The sequence below is a fragment of the Nicotiana attenuata genome, chromosome 12, assembly GCF_001879085.1.
Source record: "Nicotiana attenuata strain UT chromosome 12, NIATTr2, whole genome shotgun sequence".
Lineage (NCBI taxonomy): Eukaryota > Viridiplantae > Streptophyta > Magnoliopsida > Solanales > Solanaceae > Nicotiana > Nicotiana attenuata.
Window position 1 is genome coordinate 52962140 of NC_032000.1, and position 9945 is coordinate 52972084.

The window sequence follows — 9945 nt, forward strand, 5'->3', positions numbered from 1 at the left end:
TGGACATTTTTGTGATATTTTCCATAATTTTTGGAATATTAAATATGCACAAAATACGACTAAATGCAAACAAAAAATTTAAAGAGGAATTCCTAAAACTCTATAAAATCAAAACAATTAGAGAAAAATCTATTTTTTGTGGATTTTGTAAGAATATTTTCATCGGGAAAAAATTACGTGCTTACAGCTCCCCCTCTTTGCTCGGAAACATGAAAGTTTTTGGGCGAAGATAAAGTGAGCAATTACGAGCAATTTTTTTGCCCGTTCATTCAGAAGCATTTTGAAAAAGTTTGACCGAACCTTACTTTGGAGGTTGCCTACATATCCTTGGATATAAAGGAATCAGGTCAGTGTAGTTCTGGGAATTTTGATAGCTGGGACTACTGGAAAAGTTGTGATCTCACTGCTGTTACTGCTTGCTGAACTCCTCATTACACCAAAATCAAAATGAAAAAGAAACTAAACAATCCTATCAGCTATGAGTTACAAGATTCCTATCTATAAGTCTTCTGAAGCTTGATCTTGAGTCTTGGCTGGTTCTTCATGCAGACTCTGATCTGAACCTTGATGCGTGCTAGCTGCATGTGCTAGTTCATTCTTCTTCGGCTTTTTCGGATCGAACGGGACATACAAAGCTTGTGACTTCAGTCATGTCTTGAGCATTCCACATCTTTTCTCCTACACTTTGGATTCACTTCTTTTCTTTTCTTTATTTTGGATTGAGACGTCTTCTTTTGGTCAACTCAAACCCTGTGCCTCGAGGTAAAAACCTGCTCTGACACCAAAACAAACAAGCGAACGAAATTTTTCTGCCTCAGTTTTCACTAGGAAAATTTCGTGAGTTATTTGTAACAAAACTCTATACTATTTATTATTGAAAGCAAATAAAAGGTCGGGATTTGTGTACCCTGAGAAAATAGAGACTAGGGAGTGGAGAACCTATATCTAAAATGAAAGCAACTAGGGAGTGGAGACCCTATGTTGGAAAAGAGATTAAAGAGTGGAGACCCCATGTCTAAAATAAAATCAACTAGGGACTGGAGACCCTATGTTTGAAAAGCAACTAGGGAATGGAGACCCTATGTCTAAAACAAAATCAACCAGGAAGTGGAGACCCTATGTTGGAAAAACGACTAGGGAGTGGAGACCTTATGTCTAAAACAAAATCAACGAGGGAGTGGAGACCCTATGTTGGAAAAGTGACTAGGGAGTGGAGACCCTATATCTAAAACAAAATCAACTAGGGAGTAGAGACCCTATGTTGGAAAAGCGACTAGAGAGTGGAGACCATATGCCTAAAACAAAATCAACTAGGGAGTGGAAACCCTATGTTGGAAAAACGACTAGGGAGTGGAGACCCTATGTCTAAAATAAATCAACTAGGGAGTGGAGACCCTATGTTGGAAAAGAGATTAGGGAGTGGGACCCTACGTCTAAAACAAGCATCAACTAGAGAGTGGAGACCCTATGTTGGAATAGAGACTAGGGAGTGGACACCCTATGTCTAAAATAAAATCAACTAGGGAGTGGAGACCCTATGTTGGAAAAGAGACTAGGGAGTGGAGCCCTATGTCTAAAGTAAAATTAACTAGGGAGTGGAGACCCTATGTCGGAAAAGAAAACTAGGGAGTGGAGACCCGATGTCTAAAATAAAATCAACTAGGGAGTGAAGACCCTATGTTAGAAAAGAGACTAGGGAGTGGAGACCCTATGTATAAAATAAAATCAACTAGGGAGTAGAGATCCTATATTGAAAAAGAAGACTAGGAAATGGAGGCCCTATGTCTAAAATAAAATCAACTAGGGAATGGAGACCCTATGTTGGAAAACGCAACTAGGGATTGGGAGACCCTATACTACCACGATTTTGAACTTTTTTTTCTTTTTTTTTATTAAGAGAATGAGTAAAATGCTGGAAAGAATTTGGAGAAGACTTCCCTTTTTGGAGTTATTGTTGCGGCAGAGCCATTTTAGTCTCCGCACAATTTCTTTTTGGTTGCACCTGCTTCTTACAAGGTTGCTTTAGATTGCACCTGTTTCCTATTTTTCAAACAAATAACAATTTGTCAGTTTGATGACGGTCGTTGGTTTTGTGGCCTTGATTGTTTCAGTCGCTTGATCTCGGCTTGGCTCCTTTGATGATACTTTCAGCTGCAACTGATTGTTTCCTGTAGACCGATTTCATTTCTGAACCCGGAGAACCTTTGGCTTTTCCAAACCTTGCCATAACAATCAGTCACGTGGGACTTAACCTTTTCGGCTTTATTTTGCCTTTGTAGGCCTTTGACTTCTCTTCTTCTTTTTTAATTTTACTTCGGAGCAATGGGGAATCTTTGGCTTTTTGGACTTTGCCAAGACAGTTAGCCACTTGGGACTTAACCTTTTCAACTTTATTTTGCCCTTGTAGGTATTTCAATTTGATTTTTTCCTTCCAAGAGTCTTTGATTTCGAAGCATCGGCCGCCATGACCAGTCTGGGTCGACTTGATGCCCCTGCCGAGGCTGGGTGCCTTCTTGCGTATTAGCTTGTATCAAAGGAGAGCTTTGTAAATCAGTCTTACCATCCTTTCTTTATCTTAGTTTCAGAACAGAAATTCAAAGAAAAACAAAGAATGGGATGGATAACGAATTTAGACAAGAGGTATTCCTTTTGGGGAAAGGAAAGAAGGACTTATCTAGAGTGCATGCGGACTTCAATGAACATGACATGCCTTTTGGACTAGATGCCTGATCTGCGTAAACCGTCAGACTCACAGAAATTCATCACAACTTTTGCTTCCAAACCGAGAAACCTTATCCAGGACTGTGTCGATTCCAATGGCTACGAGGATCCTCTTTTCGATCAGTAGTGCCCTTCGCGGGTTTACACCTACTGACCTCTCTTATTTCTCTTCTCATTGCCGCCTTATAGAGCTCTTCGCAAGTTTCAGTGACAAGACTCTCTCATTTTAGTTTCTTTACTCCCTATCGCCTTACGTGCCCATGGGGGTTTTCACCAATAAGTCTCTCTCATTTATTCTCTTATTTTGATTGCATCAGATCCAAGTAACCGCATCTTCCAATTCTTGAACATTCTCATCGATTGATTTGAAGGACTTGAAAAGGATTTGGGTAAAAGGATTTGGATTGAAGTACAACTTTCGAGCGAAACCCTCGCCGAACCATTATAATCTCTGCCCCAGTTTCAACTTGGGGGAATGTGGATTTTGTTTTGGTGTGGCTGAACCCCAGAGAGAGGCTGCTGACGTATCCTTTCGGAATCAAGTCGAACGTAGTTCAAGGACATGAACTCTGTTTTGATCTTATTTTATTTTTCTTTTTTCTTCTATTTTGTTTTCTTTTCCTTTTCTTTTTCCTCTTTTTTCATTTTCTTTTTGTCTTTTTGTTTGTTTTTTTCTTTTTTATTTTAATAACACTTTCAGGTTCCAAAAAGGATAATCAAAGAAAGGTAACCGGCTCAAAAGGTTGGCAAAGGGTTAATGGTGTTTGGGTAGCGAGAATGAAAGCTTTCTTCATCCCAACCGGAGAACATTAATGCTATATCAATGATCAAACATAGTAACTTTTAACTGTACCTGCGCTGACAATTGTTTCAGGGACATTTCCTTCGATGTTTCCCAGGTACAACGCTCTCTTTTAGCAGTACTCTCGTTACCATATATGGATCTTTCCAATCTGGAGCCAATTTTCCTTTAGTTGTTCCAATTCTTTGTTTTATTTCCTTAAAACTATCTTCATTGCATTCTGATTCTTGATTCATTATTTCGAAATCTGACAGCGTTTTAGGATCTGAGCATGAAGTCCGCAAGCATGTCATGTTATTAAAATCTGCATTTAATAGAACTAAAAAGAGAATAAGAAAAGTGATAAGATTAAGAAAAGAGACATTCCTGGACAATGAAATATTAATTTCATTTGATTTTTTATTTTATTTTTGAATTTTAAAGATAGAAGGGTTTACATCGGAAAGTAAGACAATAAAGTAAAACATCTGCATTACACCCTGAAATAATCCGGACACAAAAAGGATAGCAAGACTGGCTAACGAGACTCCCGTCTGATAGGGAACTTTCAGGTTTGGCAACAGTTTTTTGGCTTTTCTTCTGTCTCGGCAATGGCTGCAATGGCCTTCAGTGCCGGATCAAATTCCTCATCTTCACATATCATTCCTACTACTGGCCCAGTGTTGTGAGCATGCAAGAGATTGTTCATCACATCAGGAGCCTCCTCGTCTTGAAGAACGATTCTTTCGGCTTCAATCAAGTCTTCAACTGCCCTTTTGAGGGTCCAAACGTCCTCCGTATTGTGTTCCACTGCTCCAGAGTGGTATTCACATACAGCATCAGCTCGGTGTGAGGAGGACTCGGGGTTCGGCCGGTTCGGGCCCAATGGCTGTAGCAGACCTTGCCTAACTAGCTTTTGGAACAAGCTCGAGTTTGATTCACCAACATGTGTGAACTGATTCCTTCTGTGGGCTCTCTTGGGCGAGGATTGTATTGGAGATCGTTTGGTTGGGGATTATATGGAGCTTGGTAAGAACGGGTATTTTTGGGAGCTGGATCTCGGTTTTGTGTATAATGTTGTGGCCGCGTGTAAGGTTGCGTGTTCGTCATCACATAGGGAGGTGGTGCCATGGCATAAGCAGCATTTTGATGGGGATAATAGTGTTGAGGGACCTTGGGAAGCACATATGATTGCTTGAATGCCCTGCGGACCCCCTTCGAGCTCGAAGCCATCATGGCTCCCTCTTCTCTCCCATTTCTATTCATCAAACCCTCCGAACCATTTTGAGCAGCCTGTGATGTGGCCTTAAAAGCAGCATGACTCAAGATTTGACCTGTTTTTAAATCGTTTTCAACCATTTCCCCAATTTTGATAGCCTCAGCGAACGGCTTACCCATAGCGGACATCATGTCATGGAAGTAGTCCTCCTCTTGGGCATGTAGAAAGATCGCAACCATTTCTGCTTCGTCCATTGGAGGCTTCACCTTGGTAGCTTGTTCACGCCATTTGATAGCATACTCGCAGAAACTTTCCGCAATTTTCTTTTTCAAATTGGACAAAGAGTTCCTGTCAGGAGCGATATCCACTTTATGCTGGAACTGGCGGACAAAATCTCGGGCCAAATTATCCCACACATGCCAATGGGTAATTTCTTGATCCATGTACTATTCAGAAGCGATTCCCACCAGACTTTCACCAAAATAGGCCATCAGAAGTTCTTCTTTTCCACCCACACCTTTCAGGGGATTGCAATATCTTTTTAAATGGGCGGTCGGGTCTCCGTGCCTGTCGTACTTTTCAAATTTTGGAATCTTGAAGCCAGTGGCAAGTGGACATGGGGAAACATGCACAGGTCAGAGTATGAGACACTCTTTTGGCCACTCAGGCCTTGTATGCTTTTCAGGCTTTGTTCCAGGCTTTTCATCTTCCGAGCCATTTCCTCTTGCTCGGGATTCTTGACAACCTTTTCTTTCTCCACTGAGAAATCATATTGCGGAGGTTGAGCAAAGGAGTACGGGATCACATATGTTATTTCTGGTTGAAACTGTGGACCCTGAAAGGTGAACGTTGGAGGCTCAACATACGGCCGGGGTATAGTTGGTTGTGCTGTGGGGCAGACTGGTGCTGCAGAGAACATTGATGGTGGTGCCTGGGGGCGAACCACAAAAGGCATTCCGGGACTGTTAAACGGCAATTAAGGGAACCTGCATGGGATGAACGGGTTGGGCACACGGGCGTTGGTAGCCTCACCTAACCTGGGGATCAACTCAAGGAACCCAGGGATTGCACTTGGCGGTTCCTTACCATTAGACCAGGTTTCCCACATTTCCAATATGCGGAGCTGTAACATTCTATTTTCTTTAGCAGCTGCTGATTATGGTTGTGGAATAGCCGATGCTGGGCTATCCTCAAGATCGATAATTGGTAGATGACTTTCGGAGGCCATAGAAACCTTTCCTTTGGATCTTGTGAAGTAAGGATGGGAAGCCAGATTACCAACAAAACCAAGCACCTGAACAGAACCTGGCTAATTTGCACATCCTGCTTGTTAGTTTGATACGCTTAATAGATAGGAAATCGCACGTTGGGATGCAATGCACCTAAACAGTTAAACGCTTCTACCACGTGTTTAAGCGGTTGCATGTTTCATCCCGGCCTTAACTAACCCTTTTTTACTCTGTACCTCTTCTCTTTCATTTCTGCCTCTCTTTAATCACTTGATTTTCTCATTTTGTTTCTGTCGTTCTTTTATTTCTGACACTCTCTTTTTCTCCTTTTGTTTTTGCCACACTTTTCTTTATTCTTCACTCAATTTTTCTTTCTTTCTTTCTTTCTTTCGTTTTTTTTTTCACTTTATTTTTCACTCAATTTGTTTATGGCTATGATTGAATTCGATGGGGATTACCTACGTATCATGATGCCGCATGAATCAAATCTTGTGTAGTTCAGAAAAATCAGGAATGGAGTAAATAAACTAACTCTCTTTTTTTTTTTTACTTTTTATAACACTCACACAATGAAAGTGTTTATAAAAAAGAATATATATTTTTGCATTGTGTTTTTTTTGGAAATTTTGCGAAAGAAATCGTTTTAAAGAGGAAAGAAAATATTTTTGAATTTTTAGGTTTTGATTTTTGAAATTTTTTCAGTTTTTGAGTTTTCTTTATAATTTCCGAAAGCGAACTTGTGAAGAAAAGCGAAAATATTTTTGGACTTCAACTTTTCAATTTTTATGACATTTGCAAAAGAAGACTTCTAAAGAATAAAAAAAAATTCTTGTTTCTGACTTTTTTATTTTTTTGGGAAAAATACTTTTGAAGAAGGGAAAACATACTTTTGGATTTTGATTGATTATTATTATTATTATTTTGAATGAAAGACTTCAAACCAGAAGGAAAATATTCTTGGGTTTTAAAAAAATCTACTTTTTTTTTAATTTGCTTAGGGCCGGAACCGATGAGGTTTGCCTACGTATCTCACATTCGGCGAGAATAAGACCCATGTAGTTCGACCAGTTTTGACAAAACCGGGAAACCATGATATTGATCATTTTGAAATGACTTTTTTTTATTCATTATTTTATTATTTTTTTGAAAAATCTCGGCAGTGTTTCGGGATATTTTTCAAATATCGGGGTTTTTAGAACCGGGCAAATTTCTCTCTCCTACCTCACTCTTGGTTTTTCTCTTGATTTTCTTTCCTTAGCCGATCAACATGCAAGTCGAAATAAAAAAAATGCACAAATAGCACGTAAGATGCATCAGGATGGTCTTTTATTTCGGATATACCTGTCCTGGACGGACCCAATCCCTATGTTGAGTCCCCAAAGTCAAATGCACGTGATGCAAACAAACATTCCTACTAGGGATCCGGCATGAGGCTATGTTATTCTAGGTTTAAACCTTGGGGTGTGTTATAGACATAGCTTACCCAAGCGGACAGCTCGAGCCGAGGTGGGGGCAATGTACCTTTCACGACCCAAACCAATGGGCCGCGACGGGCGCCCGGTGCCTTACTCAACCGAGTACCAATGTAAAGTATCTTTCTTATTACATCATCCTGGGTAAGTGGGCCAGAACGGCCGTACGAGGCAACAAGAATAAAATATAAGGAAACACTCGACAAAAAAGGACCCCACCTGATATAGAAACTTATCGCGTGACATACGGGCCTATAAGGCCAACATGATCATTTGTAAACTCAAAACATAGGCCGGCATGGCCATACAAGTATCCGTATACATGACATCTGTCTACAAGCCCCTAAGAGTACATACTAATCATAAAGGTCGGGACAGGGCCCCGCCATACCAAACAATACGCGTCTAAATCATACTGACCAAACAAGCAACTCCGGAGCAAATGGACCACACCAACATCTTCCGCTGAGCTGATAGCCTACTTGAGGACTCTCGACCTGTCTATCTGGACCTGCGGGCATGAAACCCAACATCCCCAGGCAAAAGGGACGTCAGTACAAATAATGTACTGAGTATGTAAGGAATGAAAATCAGTAAGTATTAGACATGAGATAAACATGGAGTAAAAGACTCGACATGTAAGTCTGAATAACTCTGTGAAACATTAATATGTATAATGCCATGTATATACGTATAAATGTCATGTTGTGCATAGGTACATGTGTTCATAACAACATCAAGCCTCTGAGAGCATCCCATCATATCATCTCGGCCACTGTGGGCAAATCATCAACGTATACCAGCTGATCAGGTGGTGGCGCGCATATAACGCCGTAACATTTTCCCATATCCCATATACATATAATATACATATATACGCGTATATAACGTAATCTGGTCATGGGTCAATGTACATGTATAAATGAATGCAATGCATGAGAAGTACGTCAATAAAATCTCTCGGAATGTCATAAGACCATTATGCCTTTGAATAATATCACGAAGTAAACTTTTTTCAACTAACGTATTTTTCTGAGACCCATGAAAAGAAGATTCAATAATAAGAAACATGAGAATTCAAGAACATAGGCACCTCTAATACTTCTATGAATAGAGTCATTTATGGAAGTTGTGCATTTGCTCGTTTTGTTTGTGTCGTATAGATCATGCCAAAAGAAAAGAAGGGATAGCCTTAACATACCTGAACCGATTCTCTTGACAATCCCTTTAACACCTGTTGATTGCGACAACACGTAACGGCGAATCGAAGCAGGAAAAAAATCCGTATGATATTCTTGAGAAAGATTATACCGAGCTCTCTTAGAATCGCAATTGCACGCTGCTATAATATTGTGAAGTATCGTATGACTTTTTTTGTGGCTCTCATCCGTAACTTTGCAAACATAGAATCTCCCTTTTATGAATTGAATTAGGGAGGCCTTTTATTTATGTGGTTGTGGGGCCCACTTGAAAGATGAGTTGGCCATAAAAACTTTCTTAATGTGCCACCATATATTATGGACTTAAGAGTCACATTTTGGGCTTTGAGACCTTCCTCACTTGCTGCCACGATAAAGTTCAAGGGTTATCCAAAAGATTCATCCACTAATTTCTTAATTAATTGCTAATCTTCCCCCAAAAATCCACAATTAACCAAATATCCACATAATTAAAAATTATCTCAAATTACTTAAAATACAACTCACTTTTTACACACTTTATACATCTTGCTATCATGGTCATGTGGTACCTTGTATGACATTAGTCTATAAATACGGGGTATTATAGCTTGGACCGTATTTTATTCCAAATTGTCAAACTTCGACGAAACTCATTTTCTTCGATTCGCTTACCTTCTCACCTTCACGAATTTACTCGTCACTTGTTTGAAATAGCATAATACTTATAATCCCTAAATAATCTTATTTAGCTTTCATCAATTTACTTATGGCGTACTTTCACGTACGAAAATATGGGGTGTAACATCATTCCCCTCTTTGGAACATTCGTCCTCGAATGTAGACTGATGCACTTATCATTTTCATGACTTATGTCTTCCGAATACTTTAATACTCTCCTTTCCATCTAGGCAATTGTTCTATGAATAATTCCAAAGGCCTCTTTCTCACACCATGACTTATGGTCGGAATCCTTCCAATCTCGTAACTATTGCTACATTCTATCATGCAGCCTGTACGACTCTGACCTTGTAAGTGCGCCTATGCGACTCTTCTCTCCTTTTTCCTCCAGCTTTCAGCCCATCTCTGGGCCTCACTTTGTAAACATATACAGAGCTTGACAAGATGTTTCTCTAGGCATCTATAGGTATACTGAAGTTCTTCGCCTGGTACTTTGTTGAACTTACGAATATTGCTATATTTTATTTCATAGGCCCGGTTATCTATCTGCATGACTTTACTGCATCTAAGTAGGTCATATTATACCATAACTCTTACTTCGATTTATCGTTACTAAGGTTTGCTACCAACTCCAGGTTACTTTTGTTGCATATCCTATATGTAT